This window comes from Pristiophorus japonicus, chromosome 1 (assembly GCF_044704955.1).
Source record: "Pristiophorus japonicus isolate sPriJap1 chromosome 1, sPriJap1.hap1, whole genome shotgun sequence".
Lineage (NCBI taxonomy): Eukaryota > Metazoa > Chordata > Chondrichthyes > Pristiophoridae > Pristiophorus > Pristiophorus japonicus.
In genome coordinates, this window is record NC_091977.1 from 411233694 (window position 1) to 411252654 (window position 18961).

Below are 18961 nucleotides of genomic sequence, written 5' to 3' on the forward strand. Positions count from 1 at the left end.
CAAAGATGTGTTTCCATGACAACTGACTGCATGTAGGATCATTCTACATGTTAACTGTACCATAGACCTGACAATTTGTAAAATCCATTTTGTTGCTGCCTGCAAATCAGAATTTCTCAAAACAATGTTAAATGCTTGGGATGTCACAAACATTGAAAAATTCAATAGATTTCCCTTTGATATAAAGATAGTTTTTATCAGAAGTAATGGCACCAGCATGTCAATGCGATAAAAAGCGTTTTCTCATTCTGTACATCAGATCCTTTGTTCAATTGCTTCCATTCTCCCTGCTGTTTTGGCCAAATGTACAACATCTGGAACATCTCAAATGGTTTGCAGTAGCCAGAGTGGGTAAATCCCACCTCCTGTAGAAGAAGTGCTCAAATTGGTTTGATGAAAAGCAGCATTTGCACCCTCAGAAGTGACATTAACTAATCCAGTGTCATCGATTTTCTGCCTTGCAAGCAAAAATTAGATAGAGCCTAGGAAGTGGACATAGTTTCATAATTAACTATATTGGTAAAGCATACAAATAAGGTTCTGATGATGCATTTCACTGTGTTCAAAACAACATTAGAATTCAGATTACTAAATTAAATGGACAAGCTATAACCTCAGACTAAAACAGCTCTAATAAATAGGAATAAATGCCACGTGCTATCTAGTAATGTATCCAACAGTAGACGGTATCCAACATACTTAATTTCCTGAGGACTGTTACTAACCACAAGCAAGACTTCCAAGATGTTAAAACTCCTGCTATTCTCTGCCAAATAAGGAATCAGATCATATCCCTTTAATGAAGTTAATATTCACTGCAGTACCACTACTGGCGGGAGGGTATAATTACAATGTGACAAGTTTGCTTGGGCAGTTTTCATTATAAATATGGCGACAGGAATTTACAATGGAAATATAGACAGAATGTACGAATGGGGACTGAATTATTTCTACACACACCAGTCCAATTATGCCCAGCCACTAACCCAACTCTATCTGAAGCACTATACTTGATTTTGATAATCCATGTGCAATGTCACGGGAGATCGACAAGTTCAAATTAGTAGACTGAAAATCATGGGCTGCACGTGTAATTTTCCAATGTGCACTCCTGCCACCAGCGAGCGTGTGGAAGATTTACCCTTAAATGTTTAAAACAAACCTCCTATTGGTATCAGCTGAGGTAATTCTAATAGAGCTCTGCCAATATATGACCTGTGGCCTTCTTGATAGAGAGAAATGGAGGAAGGGTGGTGATGCATCTGGCATTTTGCCAGATGGAGTATAATGTTGGAAAGTGTGAGGTCATGCACTTTGGCAGAAAAAAAATCAAAGAGCAAGTTATTATTTAAATGAAGATTGCAAAGTGCTGCAGTACAGCTGGACCTGGGGGTACTTGTGCATGAAACACAAAAGGATAGTATGCAGGTACAGCAAGTGGTCAGGAAAGCCAATGGAATCTTGGCCTTTATTGCAAAGGGGATGGAATATAAAAGCAGGGAAGGTCTTGCTACAGTTGTACAGGGTATTGGTGAGGCCACATCTGGAATACTGCATGCAGTTTTGGTTTCCATATTTACGAAAGGATATACTTGCTTTGGAGGCAGTTCAGAGAAGGTTCACAAGGTTGATCCCAGAGATGAGGGAGTTAACTTAAGAGGAAAGGTTGTGTAGGTTGGGCCTTTACTCATTGGAATTCAGAAGAATGAGAGGTGATCTTATCGAAACGTATAAGATTATGAGGGGGCTTGACAAGGTGGATGCAGAGAGGATGTTTTCACTGATGGGGCAGACTAGAACTAGAGGGCATGATCTGAGAATAAGGGGCCGCCCATTTAAAACTGAGACGAGGGGGAATTTCTTCTCTCAGAGGGTTGTGGACCTGTGGAATTCGCTGCCTTAGAGAGCTGTTGTAGCTGGGGCATTGAATAAATTTAAGACAGAAATAGACAGTTTCTTAAATAAGGGAATAGGGGCTATGGAGAGCGGGCAGGGACCGTGGACCTGAGTCCATGATCGAATCAGCCATGATGGTATTAAATGGCGGAGCAGGCTCGAGGAGCCGTGTGGCCTTTACTCCTGCTCCTATTTCTCATGTTCTAATGTACCTGCATATTGTTAACTCGGATGGGAGAAAGCACATTCTAGCAATTACACTCCCAAGATCTCTCGAATTGTTTTTATTACTCTTTATATTCTAGAAGGTTTGGAAATAAGAGCAGTTAGTTATTACCACACTACCTTTTGAGTGTTTCTTTGGATATAACCGGTAGGAAGGTGGCATGCAGTATAATCTAGCAATGGTATCCAAAATTGTTGATTGCTGTATCTTAAATAACTTTACGCTGCAAAGGAGCCTCAACGTGCAGCAGAAACAATCACGACCAGGAAATAGAAAACATGTCTGCACAAGGAATCAGTCACTCAGCACAAGTCATAAAACAGGGTGTAATAGACAACACATTTAGTTAATTGCCTGAAATAGCCGAGGCGCAACAGTCATCTGCACATGTGTCTAATACGCTTGCCAAATAAATCAGTGCCTCAATTGGCCTCAGCTGCACATCAAAACCCATGAATATAACAGCATTCCTTTCCAAATATATATAAATAAGACACATTACAGTATTAAACAACTCAACTTTTATTAACCTGGTTCTGGGGAATGAGGTGGGTCAAGTGGAGTAAGTGTCGGTGGGGGAATAATTAGGGAACAGTGATCATAGTATCATAAGGTTTAGATTAGCTATGAAAAAGGACTGGGAGCAATATAGAGTAAACATACTTAATTGGGGAAGGCAAATTTCAGTAGGTTGAAAACAGATCTGGCCCAAGTAAATTTTAATCAAAGATTAATCAAAGGCGAAACTGTAATCAAACAATGGGCTGCCTTTAAAAAGAGATGGTTCGGGTACAGTCAAGATACATTCCCACTAGGGGAAAGGTAGGGCAACTAAAGTCACAGCTCTCTGGATGACAAAAGAGATAGAGTGTAAGATGAAGCAGAAAAAGAGCGTGCACATGATGGTTGAGAATACAAGTGAGAATCTGGCTGAATATAGAAAGTTCAGAGGGGAAGTGAAAAAGAAAATAAGAGGGGCAAAGAGAGAGTATGAGAATAAATTGGCAGCTAACATAAAAGGGAATTCAAAAGTATTCTATTAGCATATAAATAATAAATGGGTAGCAAGAGGAGGGGTGGGGTCGATTAGACTCCGAAAAGGAGACCTATGCACGGAGGCAGAGGGCATAGCTGAGGTACTAATGGAGTACTTTGCATTTGTCTTCACGAAGGAAGATGCTGCCAAAGTGAAAGAGGAGGTAGTGGAGATACTGGATGAGATAAAAATTGCTAAAGATGAGGTACTAGAAAGACTGTCTGTACTGAAAGCAGCAAACCTGAGGACTGGGAGAAATTTAGAATTCAGCAGAGGAGGACTAATGGTTTAATTAAGAGGGGAAAAATAGAGTATGAGAGGAAGCTTGCCAGGAATATAAAAACTGACGCAAAAGCTTCTATAGATATGTGAAGAGAAAAAGATTAGTGAAGACAAACGTAGGCCCCTTGCAGTCGGATTCAGGTCAATTTATAATGGGGAATAAAGAAATGGCGGACCAGTTGAACAAATACTTTGGTTCTGTCTTCACGAAGGAAGACACAAATAACCTTCCAGTTGTACTAGGGGACCGAGGGTCTAGTGAGAAGGAAGAACTGAAGGATATTCTTATTAGACGGGAAATTGTGTTAAGGAAATTGATGGGCCCGATAGTCTGCATCCCAGAGTACTTAAGGAAGTGGCCCTAGAAATAGTGGATGCATTGGTGATCATTTTCCAACAGTCCATCGACTCTAGATCAGTTCTCATGGACTGGAGGGTAGCTAATTTAACACCACTTCTTAAAAAAGGAGGGAGAGAGAAAACGGGTAATTGTAGACCAGTTAGCCTGACATCAGTCGTGGGGAAAATGTTGGAATCAATCATTAAGGATGAAATAGCAGCGCATTTGGAAAGCAGTGACAGGATCGGTCCAAGTCAGCATGGATTTATGAAAGGGAAATCATGCTCGATGAATCTTCTGGAATTTTTTGACGATGTAACTAGCAGAGTGGACAAGAGAGAACCAGTGGATGTGGTGTATTTGGACTTTCAAAAGGCTTTTGACAAGGTCCCACACAAGAGATTGGTGTGCAAAATCAAAGCACATGGTATTGGGAGCAATGTACTGACGTGGATAGAGAACTGGTTGGCAGACAGGAAGCAGAGAGTCGGGATAAACGGGTCCTTTTCAGAATGGCAGGCAGTGACTAGTGGAGTGCCGCAGGGCTCAGTGCTGGGACCCCAGCTTTTTACAATATGCATTAATGATTTAGAGGATGGAATTGAGTGTAATATCTCCAAGTTTGCAGATGACACTAAACTGGGTGGCAGTGTGAGCCGTGAAGAGGACGCTAAGAGGCTGCAGGGTGACTCGGACAGGTTAGGTGAGTGGGCAAATGCATGGCAGATGCAGTATAATGTGGATAAATGTGAAGTTATCCACTTTGGTGGCAAAAACACAAGGCAGATTATCATCTGAATGGCGGCAGATTAGGAAAAGGGGAGGTGCAACGAGACTTGGGTGTCATGGTTCATCAGTCATTGAAAGTTGGCATGCAGATACAGCAGGCGGTGAAGAAGGCAAATGGTATGTTGGCCTTCATAGCTAGGGGATTTGAGTATAGGAGCAGGGAGGTTTTACTGCAGTTGTACAGGGTCTTGGTGAGACCTCACCTGGAATATTGTGTTCAGTTTTGGTCTCCTAATCTGAGGAAGGACGTTCTTGCTATTGAGGGAGTGCAGCGAAGGTTCACCAGACTGATTCCAGGGATGGCTGGACTAACATACGAGGAGAGACTGGATCAACTGGGCCTTTATACACTGGAGTTTAGAAGAATGAGAGGGGATCTCATAGAAACGTATAAGATTCTGACGGGACTGGATAGGTTAGATGCGGGAAGAATGTTCCCAATGTTGGGAACGTCCAGAACCAGGGCACACAGTCTTAGGATAAGGGGTAGGCCATTTAGGACGGAGATGAGGAGAAATTTCTTTACTCAGAAAGTTGTTAACCTGTGGAATCCCCTGCCGCAAAGAGTTGTTGATGCCAGTTCATTGGATATATTCAAGAGGGAGTTAGATATGGCCCTTACGCCTAAAGGGATCAAGGGGTATGGAGAGAAAGCAGGAAAGGGGTACTGAGGGAATGATCAGCCATGATCTTATTGAATGGTGGTACAGGCTCGAAGGGCCGAATGGCCTACTCCTGCACCTATTTTCTATGTTTCTAAGTCACTAGGATGGGATGTGATGCATCCTAGGATGCTGAGGAAAGTAAAGGAGGAAAATCGGCGAGGTATGGCCACAATCTACAAATTTCCTTAGATACGGGGGTGGTGCAAGAGGACTGGAGAATTGTAAATGTTACATGTTCAAAAAAGGGTGCAAGGGTAAACCCAGCAACTACAGGCCAGTCAGTTTAACCTTGGTAGTGGGGAGCTTTTAGAAACGATAATCAGGGACAAAGTTAACAGACTCTTGGACAAGTGTGGATTAATTAAAGAAAGCCAGCACGGATTTGTTAAAGGCAAATCGTGTTTAACTAACTTGGTTGAGTTTTTTGATGAGGTAACAGTGGGTTGATGCAGATGTGGTGTACACAAGCTTCCAAAAGGTTTTTGATAAAGTGCCACATAATAGGCTTGCCAGCAAAGTTGAAGACGATGGAATAAAAGGGACAGTGGCAGCATGGATACAAAATAGGCTAAGTGACAGGAAAGAGAGAGTAGTGGTGAACGTTTGATTTTTGGACTGGAGGAAGGTATACAGTGGTGTTCCGCAGAAGTTGGTACTGCTTTTCTTGATATATATTAATGACTTGGACATGGGTGTACAGGACACAATTTCAAAATTTGCTGATGACACAAAACTTGGAAGTAGAGTGAACAGTGAGAAGGATAGTGATAGACTTCTGGACGACATAGAAGTCTGACAGACTATTGAAATGGGCAGACACGTGACAGATAAAATTTAATGCAGAGAAGTGCAAAGTGATACATTTTCGTAGGAAGAGAACAAGGAGAGGCAATATAAACAAAAGGGTACAATTCTAAAAGGGGTGCAGGAAGAGAGAGAGCTGGTGGTATATGTGCACAGATCATTGAAGGTGGCAGGGCAGATTGAAAAAGCGGTTAAAAAAAAAGCATACCAGATCCCGGGCTTCATAAATAGAGGCATAGAGTACAAAAGCAAGGAAGTTATAAAACAGTGGTTCGGCTTCAATTGGAGTATTGCATCCAATACTAGGCACCACACTTTAGGAAGGATGTGAAGGCCTCAGTGAGGGTGCAGAAAAGATTTACAAGAATGATTTCATGGATGAGGGACTTCAGTTACGTGGATAGACTGGAGAAGCTGCGGTTGTTTGCCTTATAGCAGAAGAAGTTGAGAGAAGATTTGATAGAAGTGTTCAAAATCATGAGGGATCTACACAGAGTAGATAGTAAGAAATTGTTCCTGTTGGCGGAGGGGTCAAGAACCAGAGGACACAGATTTAAGGTGATTGGCAAAAGAACCAAAGGAGATATGAGAAAAAAGTTTTTTTTTTAAAAAACAGTGAGTGGTTAGGATCCAGAATGCACTACCTGAAAGGATGATGGAGGCAGACTCAATTGTGGCTTTCAAAAGGGAATTAGATAAGTACCTGAAGGAAAAAAATTTGCAGGACTACGGGGAAAGGGTGGGGGAGTGAGACGAGACGAAGTGCTCTTGCAGAGAGCCGGCACGGGCTCGACTAGCTGAATGGCCTCCTTCTGTGCTGTAACCATTCTATGATAGCCCTTCCAATATGTGGTGTGTTTTGCTCCAGTGCCTCCCCGAAGTGAAAGCGTATGATGCATGTCTTCTACTTCCTTGATGTGTTCTCCTTCTAAGTTATCGCTAGTGGGTAAAGGAAGTTTATAAGAACTGAAGTTGAATGTTCAGCCATGAACTCATTGAATGGCGGTGCAGGCTAGAAGGGCCGAATGGCCTACTCCTGCACCTATTTTCTATGTTTCTATGTTTCTAAATAGGAGCAGGAGTAGGCCATTCGGCCCCTCGAGCCTGCTCCGCCATTTAATAAGATCATGGCTGATCTGATCATACTCAGCTCCACTTTTAACATCCTCAGATGGATGCATGCTGCACATCAGTGTCCATCCCTAGGAATAGAGGTAGTTCACTACCTTTTTGTGTTGGGTCAATAAATGGTTCTGCAGCTACAAGTATCACAGACATAGATACTGGATATTTATCCAACATCTCTGTAGCCATTTGGGAGGATCATCGGAGAGAAAAAGCGGCTCTGCCTAGAAAGAGACAAAAGCATCATGTGTGCATGTTTCTGACATCTCCTGCTGTTGGGACTCCCTCAGCATGGCTATAATTCTGTGTGGAAACAGACCACTGGGCAGCTATGAGCTTGTTGAAGCCCTACATTACATGGTTCCCCAACACGGTGAATGCGAAGAAGACAGACTGATTTAGACCAGAGCTCAAAGTCTCCAGAGCCCCAAGTCACAGCATTCATTAAGAGTTTAAAAAAAAAACTTACATTTATACAGCACCTTTCAAACCCTCAGGCTTTAGGATGAAAATAACACGGTTTAAAAGATGCGGTCAAATTCACCAACTCTCCAAAATCACAGATCTCCTGACAGGTGGTTATAGGTCTATATTGGCTCCCGATCCACTAACTCCTCAATTTTAAAATTCACATCCTCATGTCCAAATCCATCCACAGCCTCCTTGGTCGTCCCTTTCTCCATAATATCCTCCAGCCCTGCAACCCTACAAGAACGATGCATTACTCCAATTCTGGCTTGTGCACTTTCCACTTCCTTTGCCGACCGTGTCTTTCAGTCAACTAGGCCCTCAGGGAATTGCCTCTCTAAACCTCTACAGCTCTTTCTTTTCCTTTAAAACACTTATTAAATACTTTCTCTCTGATCCCTGTACTAAAGTTTCCTTCTTTGGTTTGATTACACTCCTGTGAAGCGCTTTGGGATGTTTTACTGCATTAAAGGTACAATATTAATGCAATTTGTTGTTGTTCTACATAAACATAAGAACATAAGAAACAGGAGCAGGAGTAGACCATACAGCCCCTTGAGACTGCTCCGCCATTTAATACGATCATGGCTGATCTGATCATGGAGTCAGGTCCACTTCCCCATAACCCCATATCGTTTAAGAAACTGTCTATTTCTGTCTTAAATGTATTCAATGTCCCAGCTTCCGAGATTAGAACAGTGACTACACTCCAAAAGTACTTAATTGGTTATAAAGCGCTTTGAGACGACTTGAGGTTGTGAAATTGCAAGTTTTTCCTTTCATAAGAAATAGCAGGAATAGGCCATTTGGCCCCTCGAGCCTGCTCTGCCATTCAGTGAGATCATGGCTGATCTTCTACCTCAACCCCACTTGCCTGCACTATCCCCTTGATTCCCTTAATATCCAAAAATTATTTTTACTGTGTGTGGCACCTTGCTGTATACAAATTGCTGCCGTGTTTCCATACATTACAACAGTGACTGCACTGCACTTATTTAAAGTACTTAATTGCCTTTTTTTGGGTCCTCAGACTTGTTAATACCCCAGCTTTTCTAAGGATCTTATAAATTGCAGTGACATAGAGTGTTCGAATCAGACCATAACAAATTGCAGTGACTATTTACAATCTATATTAATGACTTGGAAGAAGGGACTGAGTGTAACGTAGCCAAGTTTGCTGACGATACAAAGATGGGAGGAAAAGCAATTTGTGAGGACACAAAAAATCTGCAAAAGGACATAGACAGGCCAAGTGAGTGGGCAAAAATTTGGCAGGTGGAGTATAATGTTGGAAAGTGTGAGGTCATGCACTTTGGCAGAAAAAAATCAAAGAGCAAGTTATTATTTAAATGGAGAAAGATTGCAAAGTGTTGCAGTACAGCAAGACATGGGGGTACTTGTGCATGAAACACAAAAGATTAGTATGCAGGTACAGCAAGTGATCAGGAAGGCCAATAGAATCTTGGCTTTATTGCAAAGGGGATGGAGTATAAAAGCAGGGAAGTCTTCTACAGTTATACAGGGTATTGGTGAGGCCGCACCTGGAATACTGCGTGCAGTTTTGGTTTCCATATTTACGAAAGGATATACTTGCTTTGGAGGCAGTTCAAAGAAGGTTCACTAGATTGATTCCGGAGTTGAGGGGATTGACTTATGAGGAAAGGTTGAGTAGGTTGGGCCTTTACTCATTGGAGTTCAGCAGAATGAGAGGTGATCTTATCGAAATGTATAAGATTATGAGGGGGCTTGACAAGGTGGATGTTTCCACTGATAGGGGAGACTAGAACTAGAGGGCATAATCTTAAGAATAAGGGGCTGCCCATTTAAAACTGAGATGAGGAGAAATTTCTTCTGAGGGTTGTAAATCTGTGGAATTCGCTGTCTCAGAGATCACATGGCTCCAGTTGGGGTGGAGTGTAGAATGTTAAGCCGCGGCAGCCAATTTGCGCACAACAAGCTCCCACAAACAGCAATGTGATAAAAAAAATGATCTGGTCAATAAACTAAGTGATGTTGATTGAGGGATAAATATTGGTCAGGACACTGGGGTGAACTCTCCTGCTTTACTTTGAAATAGTGCCATGGGATCTTTTATGTCCACCTGAAAGAACATACGGGGCCGCGGCTTAACGTCTCATCTGTAAGACGGCACATTCGACAGCGCAGCGCTCCTTTAGTACTGCACTGAAGTGTCAGCATAGATTTTTGTACTCAAGTTCCTGGAGTGGAACTTGAATCCACAACCTTCTGACTCAATGGCAAGAGTGCTACCCACTGACTCACGACTGACACTTTAATTTCAGTACTGAAATAATATCAGATAATCGGTTTTGGTGGTGCTGGTTGTGGAATAAATGTTAGCCAGGCCACCAAGAGAACTTCTCTTCATTGCTACAGGCTATGTTATATCTAGCTGCGCAGGCATATAGGGCCTCAGTTTATCATCTCACTTTGTAGAAAAAAGCAGCCATTTTAACCTAATTAACATAGCTACTTCCAAATGCACCTACATGCAAGGCAGCCAATCAAACAGCCAATGCTTCATCAGTATGCTTGCAATAATTATGTAATCTGGACACTTGAATCCAAAACAAAAAAAATCTAAATAAGTTTACTGATCATCTTCACAAAGGTTAGCTTATTGTAGCACATCACAGTAGTATTCATTTTCATGTATGCTACTAGCTTACAAACAGGGCAGTTATCTTTATCCACAAGAGCTGAAATTATAAGGCTCTGGGGCTGGCTTCCATCCTTGCTAGCGGCAAGCGGATGTCAAGGAATTGGGTCTAGTGTTGCAGCTTTATTTCCAACTGTGCTTCGGCCTGCTGAGGCTCCAAGTCGCAACAGAACCTTGCTATTCCAACAATACTTTAAACAATTCAAAGCACTCTAAACTGTAATTACTGACAGCACAAAAAGAAAACATGATAATAGTTAAGTAACAATTTGAGCATTATTCATCGATTTTATCTCCTAAATGCTGTCAGGTGCAGCATTTGGTGTGTGTGTGTAGAAGGCAGCCAGATTGGGAGGGAGTGGGAGGAAAAATTACTTGAGAAAATTCTTACAATACCAGAGCAAGACAGGTGTGCCTGTAAATCCTGCCTAATTCAGCTGGCAGACAACACAAATAGCTTTAGGTCTAAAACAATAGTTTAAGAGATGCGTCAAATAATATCAACTCACCATAACCACAGTAACAGACAGTGGGTAGGAGCAGTTTGTCTTCTGTATCTCACTGCAAGTGATGAGATCTTAGAAAAGCTAGGATCTAAACAAAAAATATATAATGAATTTAATACAAACAGGAGCTATACAAGAAATGCTGAAGTCCCTTATTTGCAAAACAATTGCATTTATATAGCGCCTTTAATGTAGTAGAACATTCCACAGCATAACAATGTTATCAAAGAAAATGAGACACTGAGTCACATATGGAGATTTTAGGACACGTGATCAAAGGCTTGGTCAAAGAGGTAGGTTTTAAGGAGCGTCTTAAAGGAGAGAGAGGTAGAGAGGCTGAAAGGTTTAGAGAGAGAGAGATCCAGAGCTTAGGGCCTAGGCAGCTGAAAAAGTGAAGAGATTCAAATCAGAAATGTGCAGTAGGCCAGAATTGGAGGAGCGCAGATATCATTGATGGGGAGAGGTGAGGCCATGGAGGGATTTGAAAACAATGATGAGAATTTTAAAATCAAGGCATTGCCGGACCATGAGCCAATGTAGGTCTGCGAGCAAAGGGCTAATGGGTGAACAGGAGTTTTGGAGAAATTCAAGTTTACGGAGGGTGCAAGGTGGTGGACCAGCCAAGAGTGCATTGGAATAGTCAAGTCTAGAGGTAAAAAAGGCATGGCTGAGAGTTGAGGCAGGGCCGTTGACGTTGGTGTTGCAGAGGTGGAAGTAGGTGGTCTTGGTGATGGAGAGAATATGGGGTTGGAAGCTCAGCTCAGGGTGAAACAAGATACAAAGGTTATGAACGGTCTGATTCAGCCTCAGCCAGCTGCCAGGGAAAGGGATGGATCTGGTGGCTAGGAAATGGAATTTGTGGCAGAGACCGGAGACAATGGCTTTAGTCTTCCCAATATTAAGTGGAGGAAATTTCCGCTCATCCAATACTGGATGTCGAACAAGCAGCGTGACAAATCAGAGGCAGTGGAGGGCTCGAGAGAAGTTGTGCTGAGGCAGAGCTGGGTGTTGTCAATGTACATGTGGAACCTGACAGGTTTTCAGATGATGTTGGTGAGGGGCAGCATGTAGATGGGAAATAGGTGGGGAGGGCCAAGGATAGATCCTTGGGGAACTCCAGAGGGCACTCCCACGCCACTGGACAACGGAGATGATGTGTTGGAGGATGGTGGTGTGATCAACCATAGCAAAGGTGACAGATAGGTAGAGAAGAATAAGGAGGGATAGTTTATCTGGGTCACAGTACATAGAACGTCATTCGTGACTTTGATAAGGGCCGTTTCAGCGCTGTGGCACGGGCAGAAATCTGATTGGATTGGTTCAATCATGCAGTTGTGGGAAAGATGAGCATGAGAGGTGATCTTATCGAACAGGGTGGACAAAAGGGAGCTGGTGGATGCACTAATCTTGCTGACTGAATAAATTGTACATAGATATTGAAATGTGACCATCTGCAGATTTAGAGCTCCCTCTTCACTCCGTGTAACAACTACTACTGTGTCTCTCAAGTCCAAGGAACATAAGAACAGAAGAACAGAAGGTTACATATAAACCTGTGAACAATGACGGAAAGGCAAAGAGCACCCAGCCCAACCAGTTGCGACATTCCTTATACTGCAACATTCTACACTCCACCCCAACTGGAGCCATGTGATCTCCTGGGAGAGGCAAAAACCAGATAAAAACCCAGGCCAACTTAGGGAGAAAAAAATCTGGGAAAATTCCCCTCCAACCCATCCAGGCGATCGAAACTAGTCCAGGAGATCACCCTGGCTGTATTGTATTCCCTGCAGTTCTTACCATTATATCTGCACCGTCCAACAAAAGGTCATCCAGTCTAATCCCAATTACCAGCTCTAGGTCCTTAACCCTGCAGGTTACTGCACTTTAAATGTCCATCGAACCATCTCTTAAAAGCGGTGAGGGTTTCTACATCCACCACTCTTCCAGGCAGAGTGTTCCAGATCCCCACAACCCTCTGCGTAAAGAAGCCCCCCCCCCTCCCCCCCCCCCCCCGCAAATCCACTCTAAACCTTCCACCAACCACCTTAAAACTCGTAATACACCACTCCACCAATGGAAATAGACCCTTACGATCCACTATGTACAGGCCCCTCAATACTTTGTACAGGTGATCTTATCGAACAGGGTGGACAAAAGGGAGCTGGTGGATGTACTAATCTTGCTGACTGAATAAATTGTACATAGATATTGAAATGTGACCATCTGCAGATTTAGAGCTCCCTCTTCACTCGGTGTAACAACTACTACTGTGTCTCTCAAGTCCAAGGAACATAAGAACAGAGTGAAAAATGAGGTCTCCTCTCAACCTCCTCTGTTCCAATGAGAACAAACCCAGCCTATCCAATCTGTCCTCATAACTAAGATTCTCCATTCCAGGCAGCATCCAAGTATATCTCCTCTGCACCCTCTCTAGTGCAATCACGTCCTTCCTATAATACGGCGACCAGAACTGCACGCAGTACTCCAGCTGTGGTCGAACCAAAGCATTATACAATTTAAGCATAACCTCCCTGCTCTTATATTCTATGCCTCGGCCAATAAAGGCCAGCATTCTGTATGCCTTCTTAACCACCTTATCCTCCTGGCCTGCTACTTTCAGGGATCTGTGGACAAGCACTCCAAGGTCCCTTTGTTCATCTACACTATTAAGTGGCCTACCGCTTAATGTGTATAACCTTTGCTTATTAGCCCACCCAAAGTGCATCATCTCACACTTCTCTGAATTAGAAACAAAGAAAATACGCGCAGGAGTAGGCCATTTGGCCCTTCTAGCCTGCACCACCATTCACTAAGATCATGGCTGATCATTCACCTCAGTACCCCTTTCCTGCTTTCTCTCCATACCCCTTGATCCCTTTAGCCGTAAGGGCCATATCTAACTCCCTCTTGACTATATTCAACGAACTGGCATCAACAACTCTCTGCAGTAGAGAATTCTACAGGTTAACAACTCTCTGGGTGAAGAAGTTTCTCCTCATCTCGGTCCTAAATGGCTTACCCCTTATCCTTAGATTGTGTCCCCTGGTTCTGGACTTCCCCAACTTTGGGAACATTCTTCCTGCATCTAATCTGTCCAGTCCCGTCAAAATTTTATATGTTTCTGAGATCCCCTCTCATCCTTCTAAACTCCAATGAATACAGGCCCAGTCGATCCAGTCTCGCCTCATAGTCAATCCTGACATCCCGGGAATCAGTCTGGTGAACCTTCGCTGCACTCCCTCAATAGCAAGAATGTCCTTCCTCAGATTAGGAGACCAAAACTGAACACAATATTCCAGGTGAGGCCTCACCAAGGCCCTGTACAACTGCAGTATGACCTCCCTGCTCCTATACTCAAATCCCCTAGCTATGAAGGCCAACATACCATTTGTCTTCTTCACCGCCTGCTGTATCTGTATGCCAACTTTCAATGACTGATGCACCATGACACCCAGGTCTTGTTGCACCTCCCCTTTTCCTAATCTGCCGCCATTCAGATAATATTCTGCCTTCGTGTTTTTGCCACCAAAGTGGATTACTTCACATTTATCCACATTATACTGCATCTGCCATGCATTTGCCCACTCACCTAACCTGTCCAAGTCACCCTGCAGCCTCTTAGCATCCTCCTCACAGCTCACACCGCCATCCAGCTTAGTGTCATCTGCAAACTTGGAGATATTACACTCAATTTCTTCATCAAAATCATTCATGTATATTGTAAATAGCTGGGGTCCCAACACTGAGCCCTGTGGCACCCAAGTAGTCACTGCCTGCCGATGTGAAAAGGACCCATTTATCCTGACTCTTTGCTTCCTGTCTGCAAACCAGTTCTCTATTCACATCAATACATTACCCCCAATACCATGTGCTTTAATTTTGCACACCAATCTCTTGTGTGGGACCTTGTCAAAAGCCTTTTGAAAGTCCAAATACACCACATCCACTGGTTCTCCCTTGTCCACTCAACCAGTTACATCCTAAAAAAATTCTAGAAGATTTGTCAAGCATGATTTCCCTTTCAGAAATCCATGCTGACTTGGTCCGATTCTGTCACTGCATTCCAAATGCGCTGCTATTTCATCTTCAATAATTGATTCCAACATTTTCCCCACTACTGATGTCAGGCTAACCGGTCGATAATTCCCCGCTTTTTCGCTCCCTCCTTTCTTTAAAAGTGGTGTTACATTTTTGCTACTCTCCAGTCCATAGGAACTGATCCAGAGTTGATAGACTGCTGGAAAATGATCACCAATGCATCCACTATTTCTAGGGCCTCTTCCTTAAGTGCTCTGGGATGCAGACATTCAGGCCCTGGGGATTTATCGGCCTTCAATCCCATCAATTTCCCCAACACAATTTCCTGACTAATAAGGATTTCCTTCGGTTCCTCACTCACTAGACCCTCGGTCCCCCAGCATTTCCAAAAGGTTATTTGTGTCTTCCTTCATGAAGACAGAACCAAAGTATTTGTTCAATTGGTCTGCCATTTCTTTGTTCCCCATTATAAATTCACCTGATTCTGACTGCAAGGGAACGACGTTTGTCTTCACTAATCTTTTTCTCTTCACATATCTATAGAAGCTTTTGCAGTCAGTTTTTATGTTCCCAGCAAGCTTCCTCTCATATTCTATTTTCCTCCTCCTAAATAAACCCTTTGTCCTCATCTGCTAAATTCTAAATTTCTCCTAGTCCTCAGGTTTGCTGCTTTTTCTGGCCAATTTATATGCCTCTTCCTTGGATTTAACACTATCCTTAATTTCTCTTGTTTGCCACCTTCCCAGTTTTATTTTTACTCCAGACCGGGATGTACAATTATTGAAGTTCATCCATGTGATCTTTAAATGTTTGTCATTGCCTATCCACCATCAACCCTTTAAGTATCGTTTGCCAGTCTATTCTAGCCAATTCACGTCTCATACCATCGAAGTTACCTTTCCTTAAGTTCAAGATCCCAGTCTCTGAATTAACTGTGTCACTCTTCACTTAATAAAGAATTCTACCATATTATGGTCACTTTTCCCCCAAGGGGCCTCGCTCAACAAGATTGCTAATTAGTCCTTTCTCATTGCACATCACCCAGTCTAGGATGGCCAGCCCTCGAGTTGGTTCCTCGACATATGGGTCGAGAAAACCATCCCTAATATACTCCAGGAAATCCTCCTCCACCATATTGCTACCAGTTTGGTTAGCCCAATCTATATGTAGATTAAAGTCATCCAAGATAACTGCTGTACCTTTATTGCATGCATCCCTAATTTGATGTCTGATGATGTCCCCAACCTCACTACTACTGTTTGCTGGTCTGTACACAGTTCCCACTAGCGTTTTCTGCCCTTTGGTATTCCGCAGCTCTACCGATACAGATTCCACATCATCCAAGCTAATATCCTTCCTTACTATTGCATTAATTTCCTCTTTAACCAGCAACGCTACCCTACCTCTTTTTCCTTTCTGTCAATCCTTCCTGAATGTTGAATATCCCTGGATGTTGAGTTCCCAGCCTTAGTCACCCTCGAGCCATGTCTCCGTAATGCGAATTATATCATATTCGTCAATAGCTGCTTGCGCAATGAATTCGTCTACCTTATTATGAATACTCCTCGCATTGAGGCACAGTGCCTTCAGGCTTGTCTTTTTTTTAAACATACTTTGCCCCTTTAGAATTTTGCTGTAATGTGGCCTTTTTTGATTTTTGCCTTGGGTTTCTCTGTCCTCCACTTTTACTTTTCTTCTTTCTATCTTTTGCTTCTGCCCCCATTCGATTTTCCTCTCTCTCCGTGCATAGGTTCCCATCCTCCTGCCATATTAGTTTAACCCCCTCCCCGACAGCACTAGCAAACACTCCCCCCTAGGATATTGGTTCCGGATCTGCACAGGTGCAGGCCGTCCGGTTTGTACTGGTCCCACCTCCCCCAGAACCCCCAATGTCCAATGTCCCAGGAATTTGAATCCCCCCCTCCTGCACCACTTTTCAAGCCACGTATTCACACAAATTAAATTCCATTTGCCACTGCTCTGCCCACCTGACCAGTATATTGATATCCTCCTGCAGCCCATGACTTTCCTCTTCATTATCAACCACAAGGCCAATTTTAGTGTCGTCTGCAAATTTCTTAATCATACTCCTTATATTCAAATCTAAAGCATTGATATATATAACACAAAAAGCAAGGGTCCCAGTACTGAGCTCTGCGGAACCCCACTGTAAACATCCTTCCAGTCACAGAAACATCCATCAATCATTACCCTTTGCGTCCTACCTCCAAGCCAATTTTGGATCCAACTTGCCACTTTGCCTTGGATCCCATGGGTTTTAACCTTCATGACCAGTCTACCATGTGGGACCTGATCAAAAGCCTTGCTAACGTCCGTGAATATTGCGTACAGTTTTGATCTCCTAATCTGAGAAGGACATTCTTGTTATTAAGGGAGTGCAGCGAAGATTCACCAGACTGATTCCTGGGATGGCAGGACTGACATATGAAGAAAGACTGGATCGACTAAGCTTATATTCACTGGACTTTAGAATGAGAGGGGATCTCATAGAAACATATAAAAGTCTGACAGGAATGGACAGGTTAGATGCAGGAAGAATGTTCCCGATGTTGGGGAAGTCCAGAACCAGGGGTCACAGTCTAAGGATAAGGGGTAAGCCATTTAGGACCGAGATGGGGAGAAACGTCTTCATTAAGAATTGTGAACCTGTGAAATTCTCTACCACAGGAAGTTGTTTTGGCCAGTTCATTAAATATATTCAAAAGGGAGTTAGATGTGGCTCTTACGGCTAAAGGGATCAAGCGGTATGGAGAGAAAGCAGGAATGGGGTGCTTGAAGTTGCATGATCATACTGAACGGTGGTGCAGGCTCGAAGGGCCGAATGGCCTACTCCTGCACGTATTTTCTATGTTTCTATGAAACGTATAAGATTATGAGGGGGCTTGACAAGCTGGATACAGAGGATGTTTCCATTGATGGGGAGACTAGAACTAGAGGGCATGATCTTAGAATAAGGGACCGCCCATTTAAAACTGCGATGAGAAATTTCTTCTGAGAGTTGGAAATCTGTGGCCTACTCCTGCTCCTATTTCTTCTGTTCTTATGTTCCTTGGACTTGAGAGACAAAATATTAGTTGTTACACCGAGTGAAGAGGGAGCTCTAAATCTGTAGATGGTCACATTTCAATATCTATGTACAATCTATTCAGTCGGCAAGATTAGTATTGTAATCTGAAATGTGTGCCTTTCATTAAAAAAAGGTCCTTGATCAACATCATAGCTTCACCAACCAGTTAACATTCAGATTTTCTTTGAAGTCAATCTAAGTTAGAACAAGATTATTTAATTTTCTGTAACAAAAAGCTGATATTGTATAAATTCTAGTACACGTAATTAAAGGAGTAATTTAAAAATATATATCTCTCATAAGTCTACACAGCTATCCTTCAGGGTTCCAGATCGTCTTCTACCAGCCCCGATCCCGGATAACATCAGCAGCCTTCGTGACTGCACTGCAATAATATCCCATCTGGACTGGTGTGATTGGGGTTTGTTTGCAACAGTATAGGTTGGGGCCAGAGCAAGCAATCTGGGATCCTCTCAGAAGATTGGTAAGGCATTATCATCATTCTCCAATCCATGGCACTTTTTAAAAATTTCAAAAATGTTAGGTGCCGAAATTCAGCCTCCCGAAACGGCCTTTTACCACCAGAAAGCGACGGAGTCCAGTGGCTGTCGATTTGCGGTTGAATTGCCGCCACTAGCGAAATTCACCTTGGTGGATTTTCCGGCAGACCCCACTACCACCCTACTGCTGCCAACCAGTCCGACGTGCGTAATCAAAGAGCGCACTGCTGATCTCCCACACCGCCATCTAAATTCAGCTTGAAAAATCTTCAATCTGCCGCGCGGTGCCCCCGACAGTTTTTTCTATCTGTGCACCTGGTTTTCTGTGTGGGGGACATGGCTACGCGGCGGCCCTTAAAGGCGAGGGCCCATTACCGCGGCCACCATTTTATTCTTTTTGCCGGCCAACTTCCAGACAAATATGCCTGTGCAGCCTGGCACTCCCTCTTGGGTGCCAGGCTGCTGGCCCGGCCGAAACCTTCCCTGGTGGCCTGATGGACCTATCTAAAATCTTC

At 43.2% G+C, this 18961-nt stretch overlaps 1 protein-coding gene across 8 annotated transcripts in view; it reads right to left on the bottom strand.

Moving 5' to 3' along the window:
* The window catches only part of fam110b (family with sequence similarity 110 member B), a 183345-nt gene that overhangs the window by 86669 nt on the left and 77715 nt on the right, over positions 1 to 18961 (bottom strand). For 6 of the 8 annotated variants that reach the window (XM_070875652.1, XM_070875663.1, XM_070875672.1 and 3 more), the window contains one exon: positions 10821 to 10905. The exons of the other annotated variants lie outside the window; for them this stretch is intronic. The gene's annotated coding sequence lies outside the window, so the exon portion shown is untranslated. The remainder of the gene's footprint in view (positions 1 to 10820; positions 10906 to 18961) is intronic. 8 annotated transcript variants of the gene reach the window in all.